Raw genomic sequence first — 23,526 nt, 5'->3', positions numbered from 1 at the left:
CTTTTTTCATTTTTTTCAGTCAACAAGAGCACAATAAAATAAAATAAAGACAATACACTGCAAGTAAAAGATGTCGTGCTCAGTCAATGTGGCCTAAAATAAAGACTAATTCATAAACCACTTAATTTTATTTTATTCTCTGTTAATTTCTGACTATGAATGATTCACTTACTGATAAAGAACGATAAACAGTACGATCAAATATCGCAGCAGCTGAGAATCACGCTTTCATATGTTTGTATTGTCTGCCATCTGCTGGAAAATAGGAGGATGACACCCAACGTGTGTTATTTTCTGTGGCTTACGAAAACACCGTCAATATTTTTTATTGCTTTGCAAAAACATAATGTCAGCAGAACAGGTAAGTAACTGTGACACGTATTCTTTTCCCACGCGATAAAGGATTTAATATATCTCTCTCTGAATGTCCAGTTCTTGCGTGTGCTTAACTTTTCTTTGATTGTATCTGATTTCATCGGCCTACATTTGTGTTGCATTAATGACGAAGCATAAAGAAGCTCTGTATTTCGTCATTTATTAAAAAAAATAAACAAACCCAAAAAGCATACCAACACATTTTTATTGCCCTACATTATCTTATCTTTCTTTTTTTAATTAAAAATATGGTGCTTTTCCCCCCTCCAAGCCTTCGCACGAAAAAACTGCAAATTCCAAGTATTACTGAAGGCAGCACGGGCTCTCAGGGCGCTGCTGATGCGGATGTTGCTGTGTCTGAGCCAAAAAAGTAGCAGTTCTTTCCGAAAAGTTTGACCCAGGCTTTTGATGATGTCGGGCGCTGTGCAGCAAAAACAAGATACTGTAGCGTTACCGGTGTTCGCTGCTGTCACCCTGGCACTCATAACCATCCTCAGTGTGTGGAAGTTAAAGCAGTTCAAATATAAATTGGTAAATGAAGCTGGGGTTGCAATGTTTTATGGTAAGTAGCCTAAATATTTACAGACTACGGAAGCCGTTATTCAGCAATACTTCCTGGACTCGGGGCTTGAAAGATGTATCGAAAATGTTTATAGAAGACATTTCTGGGGTTTCAGAGGCATGCAGTTTTGGACACCGGCATCTCATTTTGCTTTATTCATCATTTTATACGAGAACACAGCATCTTTAGGTGACTCCTGATATGCAGGTGTAACAAGCAATCAGTTGTCCTATACTTGATGCATGGAAATAGTTTTAAAATGTGCACATTTATGTCAACATGTGGCACATTGCACTTTCATTCTTTTCCAGAACCCAAAGTTGTTGTTTTTAGTGTAATATAGTGAATTACCCCTTTAATAACAGTTTTTGCTGTTTGTAATTCTTTTGCAGGTTTGCTTCTGGGGTTAACTGTGAGATTAATATGGACTGATAAAGGAGAGCAGTGTCCGGGGAACACAACAGCAGCAAATGAGCAAGCGAACACTTCTAACATCACGATGGTCAACATCACACCACACGGACATGTCGGAAATGAAAAAGGCCAGTTCAGCTCACATCCTGAGGTAACTGTGGTTGTTTGATTTCACCTTCCCTGACAAAACACATCAAAACAGAATAAATCCAGCGATCTGCCCTAAAATAAACATTTTCTCAAGAAAACAAAAATAAACTACATAATAAAAACCCCATTAAGAATATCTGAAAGCAAATAGCTGCATACAGGATGGTTTTTCCTCTGATGTAATTTCTTTTGACTGAAATAGCTTTTGTTTTCATTGTCTTTTCCTGGATCAGATCCATATTGTGCCTCTTGAGTATGCTGGCTATTTACATCAACAGAGTCCTCTAATGGTTCTTAGTTATTGGTTTTCCTTTAAACTCTCATGGTCTGTTTGTTCTTAGAAAAAGTCAAGAGTGGTGGTGCAAGGAAAGGGAGGACGAGAGAGCAATTTAACCTTTATTAAGGTTTTAGTCAGGATCAGATAGTGGGGATTACATTTTCAGGTGTGCCGTGCATACAGAGGGAAATTAAATTTAAGGGACCACATATGGACACAGTTCCAGTCAAGTAAAATGAAGCAACACAACACGGGTTTAATCACTAAACAACAAAACAACTAAATTAAGCTTTTGCTAGCAACTGTAGCGCTTTCTCGCAAAATTGCGCTCTCAAGACATTTCCCTGCTTGTTTACATGCAGCAAGCTTATAATGAGATACTCTTGCAAGCAGTTTTCTCTGCAGTGCAGGAAAGATGTAAGATAGCATCTCAACAGGCATTGCAGCATTTTCCTCTTAGAATAAGTTGGACACTTCAATCTGTGTCAGAGAACACAGTAATGACGCAAGAATGAGGGGCTATGATAAAGTAAATAATACACCAAAACACAAGGATTTGCTGCTGATGATAACAAAAAGACCCAAATAGGGGTATGGTATGATTAAAAATCATTTAATTGGGAGCCAGTTTGATGTTTGTGAAATCCGAAATCTGGTTTGAGCTCCTACAGACAATGATTCGGATTATTCAAGTACCATAAATACATGTTATTTCTGTCACTGAGGTGCAACAGGAGTAATGCTGCAACCTTAAGCCCCAAGCCTGCAAACTAATCACAGCAGTTATTTGTTAAAAAGGAATTAGCAGAGACTCTAACATCACTTCTAAGCAGAAAAGCCTAAGCCTCAAGAGCGGACCTTTGGCTGTCATCAGCATGAACACTGTTTTTTTCCGCCACGCTTTCATATTTTAGTGCCGTGATCAGAGATTTGTCATATCAAAGAAGCCAAACGATAAACCGGAGCTTCAGCCACACATGCACCAACGAGCTTAAGAGAACGCGGAACGAGGGCGTTCTAAATTGTGTTTCTTAATCTCGGTGCCACATTTCACCGCAAGAGAAAGGCAGCAGTGAGGCTTGAACGTTGCGAATCATCCCGGTCGAGTGTAACTCTTCGCTAATGGCTTGGACTTTTTGGCCCCTTTTGAATGCGGGGGTCTCATTAGCAAACCAGCAGAGGCTACCACAAAGGCCATTACATTGGTCAGACCTCTTCTGTGTTGCCTTCACGCCATTAAGCCTGATACATATGGGGTCCTAGCAGGGAGAGATAAGGATTTCATTGCATTACTGAGTCCATTACGTGCCACTGGGGAGTAAGGCATTAAAGTTTGTGGTCTGATTAAATTTAGTGCTGCTCAGCTGAAGAGGCAATTAGTGCATACAACACACCTCCATTCTCAAGTCTGTGGTGCAGATGGCCCTTTGTATAAAACCCCCAGCATATGCATAATTTATTGATTACAGTGTATCTGTATTAGTATGTGTTGCACAGTTTTGTATTTGTCATACACAGCCTGCATAAATGGGGAAAAAACATATATATAGTGCTGTGTGGGTAATTGCAACCACAAAATAGTAATTTGTATTGAGCTGGGTTATGGTAGCAAAGAAAGGAGCAATTTGTAGCTCTAGAAGCACCTCAAGTGTGAATTACTGAGAAAGCATATTGGCTTTCCTTACTCTATAGGGGACTCTACAGCATTCGAAATATTAATTTAAAAACAAAAATGCAATCTTCCAAATGTCCCCAACCTGTACTTGGGTAAATATTCACCAAAATGCAGTGCATCCTGGAAATAGGATTTACAGAGAGAGGCCTACTTTCATTCATCTAAATAGTCATGCTTCTGTGTTGTTGTATTTTTTCCATAAAGCTTCGTTAAAGCAAGCCAAATCTAGGTCGTTCTTAAATGCCTGTGACCACAGCAGTATGTCAGCAAGCGTCACTTCCCCCGTCTCACTCCTTTGGCCTGAAATGTAATTGAACTCGAGTAAGGTTCTGAGCAATGTAAGACCCTGTGCAATGTCGGAACCAAGAAAAAGTAGTTTTATTTTGATCTGAATTGAATATCGCTGCCTTTTGATCTTCAAAATGTATCCACAATAGACTTAAAAAGGATTCAAGGATGAAGAACATGAAAGGCTACCTTGCTTAGCTGCTTGCATTGCATCACATCGGCTTGGGTGAGAAACAGACAGCGAGAGAGCACGCTATGTATAAAAATACTTGTGGGCGCTGGTTTTTATTTGTATTGACAGTAATGCAGTTGGGTTTTTTTAAGATCGTGTTTTAATGACATTTACTTGTTTTCTGTGTGGATGTAGCACTGGGTTACCATAAATTCTGGGAGCTGCTATGATGAAGATTGACAGAAGCAGTTAGACCTCTCTTTTCTTGTTATGCCTTGCTTTAATCAGTGTGAGTCAGAAGACTTGGGCAGTACACAGTGATTATATCATCGAGCCACTGAGAGATCTGAAGTGATGTAACCGCACTGTAGCTGCCAGATTGAAAGTTCAGATTGTTGTTGAGAAGATTTCGTAGCATTTTATTACTAAAATGTTTTTGAGCACACAGATCTAGATAGGTGGGAGCCTGCTTTTGCTATATATCATGAGGTGGAAGCAGTTAAAAGAAAAAAAAGGTGGTACATAAGAATGAACACGGGTGTTTCCATGATTTTCTAAAACGGGGTGACACGGGGTAGACCATGAGCCAGTGAGGGTGAGCCATAGGAAACAATCAGAAATAATTACTAAACAGCTTGGAAACTGATATAAAACTTCAGCATTAGCTGGCTTGTATAAATATTAATGCCACAATAAAGACTAAACTAACAACATGCAGCACAGGCTTTTTGGTCATTAAAAGCAAATCACTGTATTTCACTCATACTTTGATTTAAGTTCACTTTCACAAAAACCAGGACTGAGGGAATAGTGGGCAGCAAACCAAATCATAAAGTTAAAATGTTAATATTTTCATCTATAACTAGAAAAAAGTCTATTATAACATTATTTATTTGTATTATTTATCACTATGCAACATTTCCAGTGTTGCACTGAGGAACCCAGGAGTGGGGTTACTCATTGGTAACCTTTGCTTCCAGGTGTGGAAAATGTACATGTATAAAAGATGGATAGTAATAGTTTGTGCAGACTTGTTTTGAAGGCTTGATATGACCGTTTCTACGATCATAATCCTGGCTTTAAAAACACACATGTGACGAGAAGGAGCAGGTCTTACTGCTCAGATAAGATCCATTTTGAAGCACAGTATGACCACAATAGGCTAATTTGATATGACCCAAAGTGAGTGAGTGAGCCCGCTATCTCAACAGGAATGTGTTTTTCCAGTAGAATTCTATAAGGCCGCAAAACTATCGCCATCTGGCGGCCTTCAGATAGAATGCAGGTTTAAGGCACGCCTATGCACGTAGCACATATCCCACTTTTGTTATTTACAAAATTTGATTTTGTGTTTTTGTTTTGTTTTTTGAAGAAAGGAGATATCAGGTACTTGAACACAATTGAGAAAAGGTGCATGTTTGCCAAAACAGGGCTGCTGAAATGAACTGTGTGTGTGTTTGTGTATGTAATCTGTCTGTCAGTCAGACTCTCTTGCTCCCCGTGAAACATTGTCAGTCACCAACACAGCAGCTCTGTCGTTTACAGGAGACCTTTGATCTGCAGGTCCTTTTCAATCTGTTCCTGCCACCCATCATCTTCCATGGAGCTTACACTCTTAATCAGGTGAGACTGCTCTCCTGACACGTCTCCCAAAAGGGTGTAAAAGGCCATTTCTTTTAATGTACATGGGTTGTCCATCTGTTAAGGACTTCCCATATGGTGCACTGTACTGATTCTTACACCAGATGTATTTAATGTCTACTAAACTGTTGTCTTGTTTGTTTTGTGAGTGTTACTAATTGGACTAATTTTTATTTGTTGTTCTAGAAACGATTCCTTGCAAACCTGGGATCTGTTCTCACCTACGCTTTTGCAGGTACCATAATCAGCTGCATGTGCATAGGGTAAGAATTCTTTGTTTATTTATGCAAATAAACTGAAGTAAAAGAAATACTGAGATGACAGACAAATGCGGTTAAACAATTCAGGCATAGCTTTATGGTGCAGTGGTTAGCACTGACTCACAACAAGAAGGTCCTGGGTTTGAATCTAGCATGTGGGCTTTCTGTATGGATTTTGCAAGTCATCTCTACATTGGTTCTCTCTGGGTACTCTGGCCTCTTCCCACAGCCCAAAAGAATGCATGAGCTTGAGGTTAGGTTAACTGGTGATTATGAATTGACTGTAGGTGTGAATGTGAGTGGGAATGGTTGTCTGTCATGTGTGTTAGCCCTCTGACAGGTTGGTGACCTTTCCAGGGTGTACCCAACCTCTTGCCTGTGACAGCTAGGATAGACTCCAGATGCCTCCGTGACCCTGATTTGGATACGTTGATGGACATTATCTAACACATGTCACCAGTAATATGAAATAGTGTTCTGTAAATGCCCCCATAAGCCAAATCCTGTGCTTACACCTGTGCTTTTGGTTCTACGACTAATCAAAATTTCTGTAATAACACTACAGTGCACCAAACTCAGCACAAGTAATATTGATTTTGGAGAGAGTACAGATATCTACTGATGCTATTGTAGCCTGACATAGCTAGATGGCACTCTCACACTCTGAAAGAATTTGAGGCTTTTTCTAAACCAGTTGTCACTGATGCTCTAATTGCTGCACAGAGCAAGTGAGAAAACCTCAGAATTCCTTAGTTGTTATTTTCTTGCTTTAACTTCAACACGTTTTGTGGTTAGAAGAAACTGAACAGTCCAGGATTTACACCCCCCCCCCCCCCCCAAAAAACAAACAAACAAACAAACAAAAAAACAAAACAAAACCCACAGCATTATTTCATCTAACATTTCCTTAATAGGCTTTTAAAGCTTCTACTAGTTGTCATTTTTACTTATTGTGTTTTCTGTTTATGTATAAATGATCTTAACTCCCCCAGTCAGTCATTTCAAACAAGTGGGTTTGAAGGTCATGTGCTTAAAGTATTGCCTGGAATTAACTGGCTAAAGGATGTTGCCTTCCTTCCTTGCTCCATCTATTATTCCTTTACCTGGAGCAGCATTTGTCAAACTTCCCCGTTCCCTCTGGGAAGCAGGAAAGGTTTTGTTCATGGCGCCTCATGTGCTCCATTTTTAATGCTAAGGCATCAGAGCTGGCCAGTCCTGCTGCTTGTTAGTGTGTCATATCCCATAGGGAGTTAGTGTCGTGAGAGTGTGGGAATCTTTCTGTCTCAATTTACAGTCCTCTTCCTGTCTTTTTCTGTGCCTGACTCTCTCATTTTCTCTCTGTCTCTCTCTGGATGTCTAACACACACACACACAAACGCACAATGCACAATTAATCATCTTAACCGCAAGTCTTCCTTAAAGATACACGAATAACACAGCTTAGTTGCTTGACCTAAGGACAGTGCTTTAAATACTGGCTGCAGGGGGCAGGTCATGTGCTGTCACCGACAGAGCTATGCCAGTGGACAGAAAGGTTCCCCAGAGGACACACTGGCATACTGATTATTATGGCATGCCCCACACTAACTGGATTAGTACTCAGCATACATCAGTTATCACTAAGGAGCTGAACTGACTGGACGCTTTATCAAGTCTTTGTGTACAGTTTTATTTTTTTCTTTATAAGTGAGATAACACAGTGGAGATACAATACTAGATTTATTTTTGTATTTGGCTCCAGAGCTGATAAAAATATTGTGTCATTTATATTTCTGTCAAAGTGCCCTTCACAAAGACTGTTAGTGGGTTATATTTAGTCTTCTAGGTCATTGTGCATGCACACACACATACACACTTATGCTGTTCTGTTATGTTGGAGAGTACCGTATATAACAGTGTCTTAAAAGAATGCAAACAGTTAGGATAGATGGATACTGACCCCCAAGATGGTTTGTGGTGTGTGTGCGTGCGTGGGTGGTTCCATTTAGTAGGTGGATGTGGGGTCGAGTTCGGAGCATATGGATATTCACACTCATTCGCATTAACATGGATAAAATAATAAAATTCCCAGCACAGTCGCAGCTTTGTGTGTTCGCTTGTGTAAAAAGGAGCTACGGCCTGGAAACGGGTCAACTCACCTGCTGGTAGCGTCTGGCCCCATTACCCAGACTACTCTAGGGGAAGCCCTGCTGTGGTTAGAGGGATGACTGATAGACCTGCTCTGGCTGGCGCTCCCTGATGACCTCACAGTGTTTCCTTCTGTCTGTTTGTCCTCAATCCCAGGGCTTGCATGTACGGCTTCACCAAACTGATGGTACTGTTGAGCGAACAAAAAGAAGAATTCTTCCTCACTCACTGCCTCCTTTTTGGTGCCATTATGTCAGCCACTGATCCAGGTAGTCACCCTTTATAAATAACCTTCTGCTAATAGCTCATCACTTGCAGTGGCAGCATTGATCTTGTGGTTTTTTTTGCATATGTGCTTTTATAATTTGTAAAGCAAACGTGCTTTTTTTTCTTTCTTACCACAAGTAAAAGATGAAATGTTTGGCTGTTGATCACAGTCGATATATAAAAGGCCCATCACCAGGCTCTGCCTTATACATACAAATTAGTTATAGAAATAAAATCCATATGTGTTGAGCATATTTGAGGAGCTGCATATTGCTCATTTCTGCAATTTTTTGGGGAGTTTTTATTTATTACTGCAGATTCACTGAGCAGTTAACGTATTAGATAACATGTTTCAAAAGGTCCAACCTGGTGCACACTGTTCTTTCACACCTTATTTTGTTTGGTTTTAAGTAACAAGGTGTAACATTGAGATTGACAGACGAATCTTTGTATAACAAAAACATTGACAGCTAAGGCTACTGTATATGCAGGAACAGAGCCACAACACCCACTCAGTAGCTGTAACTGCTTTAAATTCAGTGCACCTTTCTCCTAAGTGGAGTACACACAATAAAATCAGTGGTCCTCAAGAGCAGTCATGTAGAGTGTCATACAGCATCCTGTGGTAATGTCCTCATTTGGTAATGAATTATTTATACGGTAAGTGGCTGATAGGGGTGAGTGTCAGCGAGGAGCTGTAGGTTATGGTGCGGCTTTCACACTGATTGACATTATTTTTGCCACACCATGCTGCGTTCATCTCTGCCGACTCCGGCTCGCTTGTAGCTTTGATTTGAATCACACTGTGATGCACCGATGGCCGAAACACAGATATGCCTCACCTGCTTCCATCTCTGCAGCGTTGGTTTTCTGACTTTTGGAGAAGCAGCTGTCAGAATTTTCCAGTTCATTTCTCTTCCTCGTGAACTTTCAGTCACAAGGCTGAAATGGACGAACGCAACCGAAACAGGCTCAGTCTGTTACGCTGTAAGACAAAGACGTAGTGATTCTCAGAACAATGTAGACGTGTCATCATGTCATAACCCTTGCTTGCTTGACAGCTCTCTGGTTGTGCCACTGCCACATATATGCTGTAAAGCACAAAACTTTAGTGCTCTTTATTTGAGTTTTTAAAAAATATTTATTAAACAATGGCATTGGTGAGCCATCTGACTGATCCCAAATGTATTTTTCTGCTTGGAGATGACTCCAGAGATATAGCTGCGGTTTTAAAAGTGATACAAAATACTTGATTTGATTTTTTTTTTCCTGTTTATTCTACGTTGAATAAAGTGGAGGGATAGGTAATAGCATTTGCTGCAGAGCTGAAGCAACCTCGCTTAAAGTGTTGCTTAAAGTGGATGCTGATTTTACGCTGCAACTACCACTGAGGACACTAAAGTAATGTTACTGTATTGTTTTTGTGAAATTACCATCTTAGAGGTATAGGCAAAGTATAGATTTTGAGCTTTAGATGAATCTGATATTCTTTAGAACGTCGTCTTCGAGAAAAAAAAAGTCTGTAAGTGTGGAGGGTTTTTCAAAGCAGCATTTAGGCATAACTATTACAGAAAGTCATATGAATATTTCTGTTTTCTGTTGGTATTATCCTCTTTTCAAACACACGGCTCAGCTCAGTATGACTCAACATGTCAAAAATGTGATTAGCATAGTAACCTCTAAACCTAGAGAGATTATATTTGGGTCTTATCCAGGGCCCTATTCTTCAAAACTGCAAATGTACGTTTTCACGTCTTGTCTGTGAAAATTCATACTTGGGAAAGGTAGAGTCTGTCTGCTGACTGTTCATATATCTACGTAGGTAAATTTGCAATACCTCATTGTTAACATTTCACCTTTAATGTTTCATTAGATGAGGCTTCTTCTGGGTTTTATTCATCGTTTTTTGTTGGCAGAAGAAGCAGGCTCACAGTCTTGCTTTTCCTATTTGTTCCTTTCATTTGGCATCTATTGATTTTTAAAAAAAAAAAAACTTTTTAGTTCTATACAAGCCACCACAGAACCATAGCTGTGAAACCTGTTCCTCCAAGACTCAAAATAAAATGCATGGTTCAGGTCACAAAGTGGAACACCTGCTGTGCTGTATCCTCTAGCTGCAGGGATGGAGGCAGGTCAGTGAAACCCTCACTTAACTTCTGAAAGGAATGACTTCTGTTTCTGTGCTACCGTTTTGGCTTTCCTCTTTAAAAAGATTTATAAATACTCTCACACACACAGAGAGAGAGAGAGAGAAAGAGATGAGCACCGAGAGCCTTTGGAGGAGGTGGTCTTGGTCCATTTCCAAATGAACTCCTGAGCGGTTCTTTTATGGTGTGAACGTGATCAGGCCCCGATCTGAACCATCGTTTATTTGCTTCTGTTGCTCCCAGCCCTGATACATCTGCCCAATGACCAAACTGAACATTCTCATGTAGTTTGTAGGGACGCAGTTTGGTTTGCTGAAAGAGAAATGAGAAGTAAACAAACCATAGGTATGGCTCAATATACCAGCAGCATAGCATCGTCAAACACAGAATTTTAGGCATGTTATTGCAACAGAGGAGCAGAAGTACAACATAAAGGTAAACATGGAAGGCCACAATTGGTGCTCACTAAGCACACATACAGTATGTGTTTAGTCTTTATTAATATATAACAGGCTAAGTAAGACAAGTAATGTAATGCTGAATTCTGTGACCGGTGTGGTGCATAATATACAATAATTCATTGTTTGATGTCACAAACACTTTACCAGTTGCACATTTTGGTGCACTGACACTGACTTACAACAGTAATTTCCACCGTCTTGCATCACCTCTTCCTTTAATAACCCTTCGGTTTTTGGAATGGGGGGGCGGGGGGGTTTCATTATTTCTGTATGTATAATTTCATCCAGTCAAAAATTCAGGGCTTCCTTTGTCTTATTTTTCTTTTCATTGCCCAGACTCAGTCACATTGAAGCCATTGTTTTGTGATATATGTAGAATGTGGTTTGGAATTTTCTTGTTGAAAAAAGACAGTTCCAGCTATTGGGCAAGAAAATTGAATTTTCACACAGAAAATTGCCGTCAGTTTTAGTCTTAGTCAGTCAGAATCATTTCAATTCAGCCAGCTTGTGCCTGTTATGAACAGTCTGCATTCTGCCACTCCTCGGTTTTACCTAAGGAAATGCATTTAGCTTGAGGTGGAGAAAGAAAACCATCACAACATTGTAATGGGGGAGCTGGCACTGCAAAAGAAGTAAAACCTGAAAAAACTAGCTCACAAGTGTTCAATGAGAAAGCCAGAAAGTGTTTCCTCAGTATAACTTTTTTCTTTTTTCAAAGGGCCATGAGTATTATTTTTAAGACAATTTCTCTAAGTAAAGTGAATTTAAAAAAAAAATTTTTTTAAAGTGAAGAAAAAAGGCTAACAGGCAACTTTATGAATGCAGGTTGTTAACCACGCTTGCTAGCTTGGGTACATTTACACACATATTTACACTCCACTCTTTCATCCATATGAGGTAATCCCCTAGGTCCAAAATATCAACATAGCAGTGGCTAAATGCTAACATTAGCTAACTTTGACTGGTTCACAATGAACCTTCAAAATGCAGCGTGTAGTGGCTGATGTCACAGTGGCTACAGTGGGGCAAAAAAGTATTTAGTCAGCCACCGATTGTGCAAGTTCCCCCACTTAAAATGATGACAGAGGTCAGTAATTTGCACCAGAGGTACACTTCAACTGTGAGAGACAGAATGTGAAAAAAAAATCCATGAATTCACATGGTAGGATTTGTAAAGAATTTATTCGTAAATTAGGGTGGAAAATAAGTATTTGGTCACCTCAAACAAGGAAAATCTCTGGCTCTCACAGACCTGTAACGTCTTCTGTAAGAAGCTTTTCTGTCCCCCACTCGTTACCTGTATGAATGGCACCTGTTTGAACTCATCATCTGTATAAAAGACACCTGTCCACAGCCTCAAACAGTCAGACTCCAAACTCCGCCATGGCCAAGACCAAAGAGCTTTCGAAGGACACCAGGAAAAGTATTGTAGACCTGCACCAGACTGGGAAGAGTGAATCTACAATAGGCAAGCAGCTTGGTGTGAAAAAATCAACTGTGGGAGCAATCATCAGAAAATGGAAGACATACAAGACCACTGATAATCTCCCTCAATCTGGGGCTCCACGCAAGATCTCATCCCATGGGGTCAAAATGATCATGAGAACGGTGAGCAAAGATCCCAGAACCACACGGGGGGACCTGGTGAATGACCTGCAGAGAGCTGGGACCAAAGTAACAAAGGTCACCATCAGTAACACACTACAACGGCAGGGAATCAAATCCCGCAGTGCCAGACGTGTTCCGCTGCTGAAGCCAGTGCATGTCCAGGCCCGTCTGAAGTTTGCCAGAGAGCACATGGATGATACAGCAGAGGATTGGGAGAATGTCATGTGGTCAGATGAAACCAAAGTAGAACTTTTTGGTATAAACTCAACTCGTTGTGTTTGGAGGAAGAAGAATACTGAGTTGCATCCCAAGAACACCATACCTACTGTGAAGCATGGGGGTGGAAACATCATGCTATGGGGCTGTTTTTCTGCCAAGGGGACAGGACGACTGATCCGTGTTAAGGACAGAATGAATGGGGCCATGTATCGTGAGATTTTGAGCCAAAGCCTCCTTCCATCAGTGAGAACTTTGAAGATGAAACGAGGCTGGGTCTTCCAACATGACAATGATCCAAAACACACCGCCCGGGCAACAAAGGAGTGGCTCCGTAAGAGGCATTTGAAAGTCCTGGAGTGGCCTAGCCAGTCTCCAGACCTCAACCCCATAGAAAATCTGTGGCGGGAGTTGAAAGTCCGTGTTGCTCGGCGACAGCCCCAAAACATCACTGCTCTCGAGAAGATCTGCATGGAGGAATGGGCCAAAATACCAGCTACTGTGTGTGCAAACCTGGTAAAGACTTATAGTAAACGTTTGACCTCTGTAACATAACCTTTGTTGGCAATAACAAAGTATTGAGTTGTATTTTTGTTATTGACCAAATACTTATTTTCCACCCTGATTTACGAATAAATTCTTTACAAATCCTACCATGTGGATTCATGGATTTTTTTTTCACATTCTGTCTCTCACAGTTGAAGTGTACCTCTGGTGCAAATTACTGACCTCTGTCATCATTTTAGGTGGGGGAACTTGCACAATCGGTGGCTGACTAAATACTTTTTTGCCCCACTGTATATCCATACCTCATACTGTCTATTGTTAAAAGTGGTACCTCTTTAGTTTGTTGATTCAGTTGTGTTGTTTATGTTTAATGTGTTTTTGTTGAGTATTTAATTCAAATTATGAGAATTTTTGGCTCAGCTGTCCTTCAGTTCATCATGTGTAGCATCAGTATACAATTGGCATCAATTGTGCCTTCACAGATGTGCAAGCTACCCATGCTATGTGTACTCATGAGCCCCTTGCCAGATGCTGAACTGTGAACTGTTAACAGATCACTTGCTTCCTATCTAGAATAACTTTTATATATTTTACATGCTATATCTGCACTACTTTAATTTACATAGAAATAAGTGACTGTTTAGCAGTGACTTTTATATCTTAAATTTCTATAGTTTTGGTTGGTTGTTTTTATATTATCAGTATAAGCATAACAAATTGATGTGCATTTTAAAGATGTAAACATCTGGGAAATACACTGAGAACCTAAGGCTACGTTCACACTGCAGGCGAAAGCGCATCAAATCCGATTTTTTTGACCCTATGCGACCCATATCCGATCATGCTATGACAGTGTGAACGGCGCAAATCCGATATTTTCAAATCCGATCTGGGTCACTTTCGTATGTGGTACTGAATCCGATACATATCCGATGTTTTAGAAAGCGACTGCTGTTTGAACGGTCAAGTCGCATTAAATCCGCCTTGTACGTCACCGACACAAGACTGAAGCCAATTATCAGCGCCAGAGAAGCGCCCGAGAAGACATCGCGAACGCTTCCTAGCCATCCAGTGTAGATGTCAGTGAAACTGTTGGGAAGACAACGTAAACATTTTATTTGTACTGTATAATCTGCAGATTCTGACAGAAATCTGCAGCTATCCTTTGAAGCACCGCTCCTCTCTTAAACAGCAATAAGGATCATTATTAGGTTATCTACATTATTATGTAAATAACAAAATAACTTAAAGCAAAAATTGGGAAACGTAAAGTCCGAAGTCTTTATATTAACGGCCATCAGTCAAACTGTTTGTTCTTGGTCTAAACAGAGCGCGTTGTGTGTGACATCTTCTTTTGCGCATGCGGGCCGCTTTGAGCGTTCACACTAGAGCGCGTTTGCTGTCGCATTTTATTTGTAGTGTGAACGAGGAGACAAAAAAATCGGATTTGATCAAAAAATCGGAATTGAGCATTAAGACCTGCAGTGTGAACGTAGCCTTAGTTAACTTGTTCAGTCCAACTTGAAATGAAACCGTTATAAAGCCTCAGTTTTGGGTGGTTTTTTTTACAGAGCTGGGGAGATTATAGTAATTCCCTGTTGGCTGTTATCTCCTTCCTAATCCGTCATCTCTTTGAGTATTATATCTGCCTAATTTGGTCAAATCAGCAAGCAAATCCCATGCTTTCTGACTAAGATGGTCGCAAGCTTTGCCTCTGCTAAAACTCAGCAATGGGTAATTTGACCCAATAAAGCTCCCTTCGACCCTTTCAACTGTATTATGTCTGAAATAATTGTCTAGGCTCTCTACCTTATGGTGTTGCTGTGGAAACTGATGAACACTTGACAGCTGTAGGATGGAGTTTCCATGACAACACAGCCAACCAGCACCTTGTGAGTGTGAGTGTGTGCGGCGAGGGTGGGTGTTTTTATTTTTTTCCCTTTAGTGTTGGAGTGTGAGGAGTGCATGACATACTGTCATCGGCCAGGCATTATGGAAGCAGGGAGACGGAGCAATCCTTATTCCAGGGCCTACCCCACACTCTCCAGATAAAGGATTTCCCCCAACCAGAAAGAGCTTTAAACCTGTCAAACACCAAAGAGCCAGATCTGTCAAAACAAGTCCTGAGGCCGCTCTCTGGCCACCGCTCGTATTGTCAGTCTGGTCGTATCCTTGCTGTCCTGCCACCGCTGGTCTGTGTGTTCACAGGGCAAAACTTAGCAATCGTCCTTGGCTCTTTTTCCACATCAGAATGTTTCCATCACTAACTCAGGGTACTATTTTTGCATTTTGAAATCAACAAGTGGAATACTAATCCACCAGGAGTTGTTATTGTTTTGAATATGATAATGTCCGGCCTTCAGAATTGCACATGTCCTTGCATGTGTATGTTTATGACTCCGCATTTGTGTTGTCTTTCCTCATATCTGACATTGTTTTTTGTTATGATAATTTTGTTTTCCTTGTTTGGAACCTGGCCTGACTTCTTCTCTGGCAGTTACTACTGTCCATTATTAGATGCCTGCATTTATCTGTTTATATCAGTCTGTCAGTTTGTGCACCTATCTCTGCATCTCATGTAAAACACTGTAATCTGATCTACTGTAATTGAACCAATTCTAGAGCTGATATCTTGCAGGAGATACTTGAGGTGTCTGGAAGTCTGGAGCTACTAGGCATGTCACTATCTCTTCAGTGTCAGTATTCTGCCTGTCACTCAGTGTCGACACTTAGTCGCCTGCTGAGCTGAGGATGCTGTGTGTGCATGTGCTCATTCATATGCTCAGCATCTTCTATGTGATATTTACTCTTCGTAAACTCACCGTGGAGTTCAAGTCAGCTGATGCTGTGTTGAGACGGGTTTGGCTAAATAATAAGTAAATAATCAGTTTATTAGTATTTTTCACCACCGATATGAATTTCCTCACAAATGATATGAGAAATTAGGATTCCTGCAAGCCAGATTTCATAAATCTCATAAAGAATTTTTACTAAGGCTCTTAAAAAAAATCTGTGTGTGTTATGAGCCGTTCTCTTGCTGATACAAATACAGCCACCTACAGGGTTTACATGATTTCAAGCTGTACCCCAGGAGTGAAAGAGGCATCGACTCACCGATCTACCTCAGCAGGATCTGCTCACTGATTGTATAAGTGTTGCTGCATTGTGGGAATGAGGGGAAGCAATCAGGACTAAAACGGTGGCGTGACCAGAAGGCGGGATGGCAGACATATAGGACCGTTCTTTTCCTGCTCATGATCCCTTGAGCAAATTAGAGCTGTGATGAGGATGAAAGGAAACCAACCACAACTAAATACCGATTTTCCCAAAGATATTGCCTAAATGTCTCTTTCTTGAAGTATCATTCAAAGAAACTGGCTGGCATCAACAAATACTGCCAGTCACTAGAAAAGGCCTAAGGGATAGCACAGTGGTGGTGACACATGGTGACGTCAGAACACACCTGATGCAACAGAACAGTAAAGATGCCACTAAATCCAGACAGTAGTTGTAATATGTAAGATCAACAAGCACACAGGGGAATTAAAAGTGCCTAGGATAGTGTCCAGGAGCATCTGTGCTGACTGTGGGTCAGACTTCCTCGAGCACTGATGGAACGCACCACCAGAAGTGGTTTAGAAAAAGAGATCTTATGGAATTTTAAGTTCCAGATTCACAAGCAGCTGCCAACCAAACAAGCAGACACAGTAGTAGTTGACGAGGAGCAGAAGAGGACAGCGGTAATAGATGTGGGAATCCCATGTGACAGCACTATAAGGAAGACTGAGAGGGGTTAAAGAATCAACCGAAACAAATATGAAGGGTCCAAAGTGGTACCAGTACAAACAGGAGCCATAAGTCCTGTGATAGACTGGGAGAGTAGCTCCAGCAGCTAGGCATATGTTAAAGAGCAGGAAACAAATATATACAGATGGAGAAGACAAGAGTAAAAAATAGAGAACACTGAAAGTAATGGACAACCTTCCATAATTCATCCAAGAGCATACTGACAACATATCCAATAAGTCACCAAAAAAATCCAATGAAAATGGGCATAGAATGACAGGCGTCTCTCACCTCAGTGAAGCTCAGTGGTCAGGAGTTCACTATCTAAAGAGAAAGGGAGAGTGGTGAGACAAGCCATTAAGGCGTTGCTGAATTTCCCTACAACTCACCATTTGGGAGAATGCTCATTCATGCATGCACGCTGTCATTGCATTCACCTTCATTTTCTCCCATTTATGGGAGTTTATCCCATAATTGTGGCAAATCTTTCATTTTAGTCTGACAGATGAGTCGGTACTTGTCCTCCAAAAATTTCCTTCTTTTACTTCAAGTCTTACTTATTTCATAACTACTTTAATGTAAAACCTGCCCCCCATCCTCCCCCTTTTTCCCCTTACCACAACTGCCAGTTGGAGCTATGCATTCAACATTAAACATTCAACATGCTCCAAGCTTGCATCACAAGTTATAATTCAATGCTCAACATATCCATTTAAATGCAGGAAAATCTCCACTGCAACCTGTAAGTACACTGCGCATTGGGGAATTAAGCACAGTGTACCGAAGCGTAGTAATCAGTCAACCTGTGAGTTCAAAATGAAAAAGATCTGAAGTTGTCTGGTTCCTGCTGAGATGCTCAAAAGCTCTTCAACCGGAATAAAGTTCAGGGAGGGACAGACAAGCTCAAAGCTGCCAGCAGGGTCAGTATAAACAGTATATTCAGGTAGCAGTTTTTTCTAGCAGTGAGTTAATCTTTTATTTAAAGCACCACACAATCTTATCTTTTTTCACAGCCAGCCTCCTCTGATTCCCAGTAACCTAGTTGTTATCGCTCTCTGTAGTGAAAACTGTATTAAAGCCTCAAGCTAAAGAGTGTATGTCGATGTATATTCACGGTCACTGAAAATGAGTATGATATGAAACAGCAACACCTGCAGCTCTAAAAAAAAAGGATACAAGTAATTGTAGCAGCTGGTAACTGTGAGTGGCTAAGTGTATCTGAATCATGTCAAGAAATTCAGTCTTTCATATGTCTACTCTCACTACTCCTCCCAGCAAACCAGCAATGTTGTATATTATGTCTTTTAAACACAGGAAATGTGGCCCATGAAACACACAGACACGGTTCTGGACTTTGTTTTAATTATATTGTAAGTGGATTTCAAATTTAAACATGATTTTCATGTTTGAGATTTTAAACTTTGGCATAAATGAATGTAATTTTTGTAAAACTATTTGTCTATTTGGTTTGTGCTGAAACTAATTTGCCATTGGGCCCTTTAATATTCTCTATGCTACCCTTGGGCTGCATATTTGAAAAATACAATATTTCTTATCACTTTTACGCTGATGACATTCAAATTTATTGTCAACTGACTGATGATCTGTCAGCATCACTGCACTTCCTGTTCGATTGCCTGAGAGAGGTCAAAGATTGGCTGTCAGATAATTCTCTCATTTTAAATGAGAAAAAAAACTGAAGTTATGGTGTTCGACCAGCTTGTTGCCCTGCTGCTAACTCTCTCTCTGATTCTATACGTAACCTGGGTGTCTACTTGGACAGCTCCTTTAAGCTCGATAAGCAAGTGTCATCTGTATGGCTGTGAAGGTTCTCAGTCATCCAGGTCATCGTAGTCAAAGGAGCTTGCAAAGAAAGGCGTCTGGACTTCTTTAAGTTACTTGAAGACGTTTCACCTCTCATCCGAGAAGCTTCTTCAGTTCTAAGGTCAAATGGTGGAGAGTCCCAGATATAAACCTAGTGGGAGTAACCCCCCACAGAGGGACAAAAGGACCCCCTGATGATCCTCTAATCACCTGAGCCAACACAGAAGAGCCACCGCCACAGGACAAGACTCAGCAGTCCATCTGCATCTTAAGGATAAAGGACACTCTTTCGAGGATGCCAATGTTCACATTTTGGACAGAGAGGACAGATGGTTTGAAAGAGGAGTGAAAGAAGCTATCTATGTCCACTATGAGCGACCATCTTTGAACAGAGGCGGTGGTTTACGACACCAACTCTCTGCCATCTATAATCCAGTTTTGAGTTCCCTTCCCAGACGCCTTAACGCCCACTCACATCCTGGGCCATCTGATCTCAGGAATTTGCATGATAAGGTGGGGCCAGGTTTCACAATGAACTCACCCGAAACTCTGGCTGATTGGGACCCACACCCAGTTTCACACCTTGGCTCAGGCGATTAGAGGATCATCAGGGGTCCTTTTGTCCCTCTGTGGGGGGTCACTCCCACTAGGTTTAAATCTGGGACTCCCCACCATTTGACCTTAGAACTGAAGAAGCTTCTCGGATGAGAGGTGAAACGTCTTCAAGCAACTTAAAGAAGTCCGGACGCCTTTCTTTGCAAGCTCCTTTGACCAAGTGTCATCTGTAGTTAAATCTGGCTTCTTTCAATTGCGCCGGATTTCTAAAGCTAAGCATTATATACCACACAGGGACCTGGAAAAACTTATCCACACTTTTGTGACCTCCTGGTTAGACTATTGCAATTCTCTCTACTGTGGTCTCCAAGCCTTCTCTCATCGAAGGCTGCAGCTTCAGAATGCTGTGGCTCGCCTTCTTAATGGAGCCAGAAAATCTGATCCTATTACTCCAGCTCTTGTTGATCTACACCGGTTACCTATCAAATATCGCATTGAGTTTAAAATTTTGCTACTCACTTTTAAAATCCTGAATAATATTGCATCCAGTTACCTCACCGAATCCTCAATTTGTACACTCCTTGTCGTGCATTAAGATCATCAGATCAATTACTCCTGGCCCAACCTAAGTTTAGACTGAAGACCAGAGGTGATCGTGCCTTTGCTTCAGCTGCACCCAACCTTTGGAACAGCCTCCCTGCTTCTATTCGTGCCTTGGACTCTATCCAATCCTTTTAATCAAGATTGAAAGCATTCTTATTTGACCTGGCTTTCCTGACCAGTTAATACCCTTTTTAAACTTTATATTAAATTTATTGTTTTATTATTAATTTTACTGCTGTTTTTATCTTCTTAGTAGATATTTTGTATTCACGATCTGACCTTCCTTCTTTCTGTATTGGGGTTTGATACCAATTTTATTTAACTCTTCTGGTCTATTGGTGCCTCCATTCTGTCTGTGCTAGTGCCTGATCTGTACCCTGTTATTGACTTGAATGTTCTTTCTCCCCTAATAACTGTGAAGCACTTTGGTCTGCCTTCAGGTTTTTAAACGTGCTATATAAATAAAACTGTATTGTATTGTATCATCCATTGTTCATTTAACAAACACTAAGTCAACATGTAGAATCAGATTATTAAACTATGCCTGATGACTCAGTAGTTTAAAGAACCAACTTTACAAGCAATAACTTAAATACTGGTTATTGCTGTGCTTGAGAGTTGGTAGAGTATGGTGTTGATGCCGATGTGTTGTGTTTTGTTGTCAACAAACGTGGGACTGTACAACAGCAGTCCCCAATGCCCGGGCCACGGACCGGTTCTGGTCTGTGAGTCGTTTGGTACCAGGCCGTAAGAGTTGAGGCTCGGGTATGAAATTTATGGTTTTCAGGGTTTTTATCGTTAACTCTGTTTCCCTGGGTGTTTTTTTTCCCCCTGTGTTGTAGTTGTGAGCCTTATTTTGAAAGAAATATTTACAAGTTACCATAGCAACCAGAGAGCATTAAGGGGCAGAGAGGAGGATGTTACTCTCTTTTTTTTTTTTTTTTTTTCTTTTTTTTTTCTAAATGACATCAGAAACAGCAGTATGCGACATTACGTGATGGCAGAGCTTCAGTTCATCCTTTGTCATTTTTTATTTTTTATTTTTATTTTTTTTTTTTTTTAATAAATAGGACAGGGGGAATGAATGAGAGAGAGAGGGGGAGAGAAAGAAAGAAAACCAAAGGGGAGAAGAGACGGTGAGAAGGGGGGGGAAGAGAGACAAAAAAAAAAACAAAAAACTCCTGGGTCACCTGTATGGAGAAAAACAAAAAACAAACAAACAAACAAAAACAAACAGAGGAGACAGCAAACAACAAAGAGCAACATAATAATAGAGAAAACAAAGCACCATCACAATAAACTAGCTAGTCATAGATATCAGTATTTACTAAATAATAAACGATATTGTGCAGCACGCAAGATAGACAGCGCACAGTGTGCTTTGAGGCAGCAGCCAAGAAAGCTTTAGTCCGCGTCTGTGAATACCCATGTGTGCATACCTGTGTGGATCAGCATGCTTGCATTCCAAAGGTTTCTCCATGTAATGATCTGCTAGGGAGTGTGGGGGGGCCACAGCCCCGTCCTCCAGGGTGTGAAGCGGGTATGGAGGAGATCAAAACTCCAGACATCCAGAGGCCCCCAGAACACAAGAGACCATGGAAGACCAACAGAGGGGCAGCCGCGCCACTGTTCCAGTAAGAGCTGAGGAGAGTCCCAGATGAGGGCTCGCCCAGCAGCCGCGGAGCAGAAGTCAGGGGGAGTTGCAGTGACGCGCCCGTGAGCTCCGCCGGCCCCCAGCTGCGCCTGAGTGACCGAGCCCTAGGCCGAGAGGCCGGGGGCACCCCACCTCCAAAGGGGCCCGAGCGAGCCCCAGGCCCCAGGCCCCGACAAGCGGCCGCCAAGGAGTGAGCCGGTGTGTACCCGGACGCCCACCCCCAGACACAAAGAACCACCAACACACCGACACCTGAGGGAGTCCGCCACCGGCAGGGGAAGTGGTGGTGGGTGGAGATAGGCCTCCAAACCTTGGAGGGCCTGAGGTGTCCCCAGAGAGGTGGCGTCTGATACCCAACCTGACATATAGACACAGACATACAGGCACACACAGACACAAACATCCATTCCCACCCTCATGCTCTCATATGCACTCACTCCACACTCAACCAACGTAGAGACAGACATAAAGAGACGCTGTACACACAATCACACTCCCCAAGCGTACTCTACAAACCGGGTCTAGGTACCCTTGCCCCTGGAGGGGGGAATTGCACCCAGACCCAGGTGGTGTTACCCTTTTCCCTGCGGTGGGGAGAGGCAGACCACCCCGACTCCGCAGCAGCAGGGAGGCCCCACACCCCAGACCGCAGTCGGACGGCCAACTCCTCCTACTAGCCCTCCCGCTCCAGCAGGCCGCAGAGAATGGGGGTGGGAGAAGACTCCAAACCTCCCTCCACCCGCTCATTGTAGTGTTGATGCATATGTGTTCTAAGGTGCAATTAAAACCCAGGAGGGCATGGAGCTACCTGCCAGAGAGCAGCAGGTAAGCGCATAGTCCCTCCTGCTAACCCTCAATGACTAAGTGTATTTAAAATTGAGAGGTGGGCAACGACGTCAGGGGTGAGGTATACACCCTGATGGTGATTTGGACTCCGTGATTGTGCCCACCCCCAAGATCCTATATGTATGTGTAATGAGAGTGTGAATAATGTGAATGTCTAAGTTGTGGGATAAAATTGAGGCAGAGGCAGCCAGAAGGGGACAGGGGGGGGGGTAGCCTCCTCTGCACCCTGGTGACATACCCCCACTCCAAGGCCCTGCATGTGTGGGTGGTTGTGGAGGAGCGGGAAGAGGGAGGCAGCTGGAGATGGGGAGGGAAGGAAGGGAGGGGCAGGTAACCCCTCCCTGGGGCCAGCTCCCCCGCTGACCCCAGTAGGCACTCCCACCCTCCGCGACCCGCCAGGGAAGGGGGGCCCAGGCCCATCAGACCGGGGCCCAGTGCAGTAGCGCCCCCCGGCTCCACAGAGCCCTGGACAGTCCACCCAACCCCACCACAGAGAAAACTGCACCCACCCCACCAACCACACATCTTCCAGACTACATAAGACGGTAAACGCCCAGGCTGAGATCTTCCTCCACCTCTCCTGTATCTCCCCCTCCTGCAGAGAGTTCCTGAGAGAAGAAAGCTCCTGCAAGATGTAACCATCCCCCCCACCAGTTGAAGAGCCCCCCAGGCGGCTCGATGCACCGGCGGCACCCTGCTCCAGGGCCGGGCCCCCATGCACCCACCCGCCCACAACCCCGGCAACACACCAACCAGGACCCGAGCCCCCGAGGCCCGGCCCGGGCCCCAGCCCAGAGACGGAGCGCCCCCAGAACCTCACGCCCATCCCGGACCCACCCAGGGGCAGCCAGGTTGCCAGGTCAGTAACCCGCGTCCGTCAGCACAGACCCTCCCCTAGCCCCCGCTGCACGCAGCCGAGAGGATGTTACTCTCAATGTTGTTGGTGCATTTCAGGAGGACGCTGCTAATAAAGTTACACAATTACACAGTGAAAAAATACCACTGTTTTCGTCTTGGTGGTATCATTTTATTTTTTTGTCTTTATCTAAGACACCTTAAAGGCCGGTCCATGAAAATGTTGTCTGATATTAAACCGGTCCGTGGCGCAGAA

The 23,526-nt window shown here is 42.5% G+C and overlaps 1 protein-coding gene and 1 pseudogene across 2 annotated transcripts in view; one reads left to right on the top strand and one right to left on the bottom strand.

Moving 5' to 3' along the window:
* dipk2ab (divergent protein kinase domain 2Ab) overlaps positions 1 to 9,580 on the bottom strand; it is a 35,448-nt gene extending 25,868 nt beyond the window's left edge. The window contains exons 1-2 of the mRNA XM_085468281.1: positions 9,051 to 9,580; positions 7,953 to 8,131 (exon numbers count right to left, since the gene is read on the bottom strand). The gene's annotated coding sequence lies outside the window, so the exon portion shown is untranslated. The remainder of the gene's footprint in view (positions 1 to 7,952; positions 8,132 to 9,050) is intronic.
* Positions 261 to 23,526, top strand: part of LOC146701884 (sodium/hydrogen exchanger 9-like) — a 66,395-nt pseudogene continuing 43,129 nt past the window's right edge. The window contains exons 1-5 of the transcript XR_014922249.1: positions 261 to 937; positions 1,330 to 1,502; positions 5,459 to 5,536; positions 5,741 to 5,817; positions 8,098 to 8,210. The product of XR_014922249.1 is annotated as a sodium/hydrogen exchanger 9-like (transcript). The remainder of the gene's footprint in view (positions 938 to 1,329; positions 1,503 to 5,458; positions 5,537 to 5,740; positions 5,818 to 8,097; positions 8,211 to 23,526) is intronic.

The sequence above is a fragment of the Copadichromis virginalis genome, linkage group LG9 (genome assembly GCF_057382275.1).
Source record: "Copadichromis virginalis isolate Kocher_CV1m ecotype Utaka linkage group LG9, C_Virginalis_male_GT1.1, whole genome shotgun sequence".
Classification (NCBI taxonomy): Eukaryota; Metazoa; Chordata; class Actinopteri; order Cichliformes; family Cichlidae; genus Copadichromis; species Copadichromis virginalis.
The sequence above is the reverse complement of the archived record's forward strand: the minus strand, read 5'-3'. Positions and strand labels throughout refer to the sequence as shown.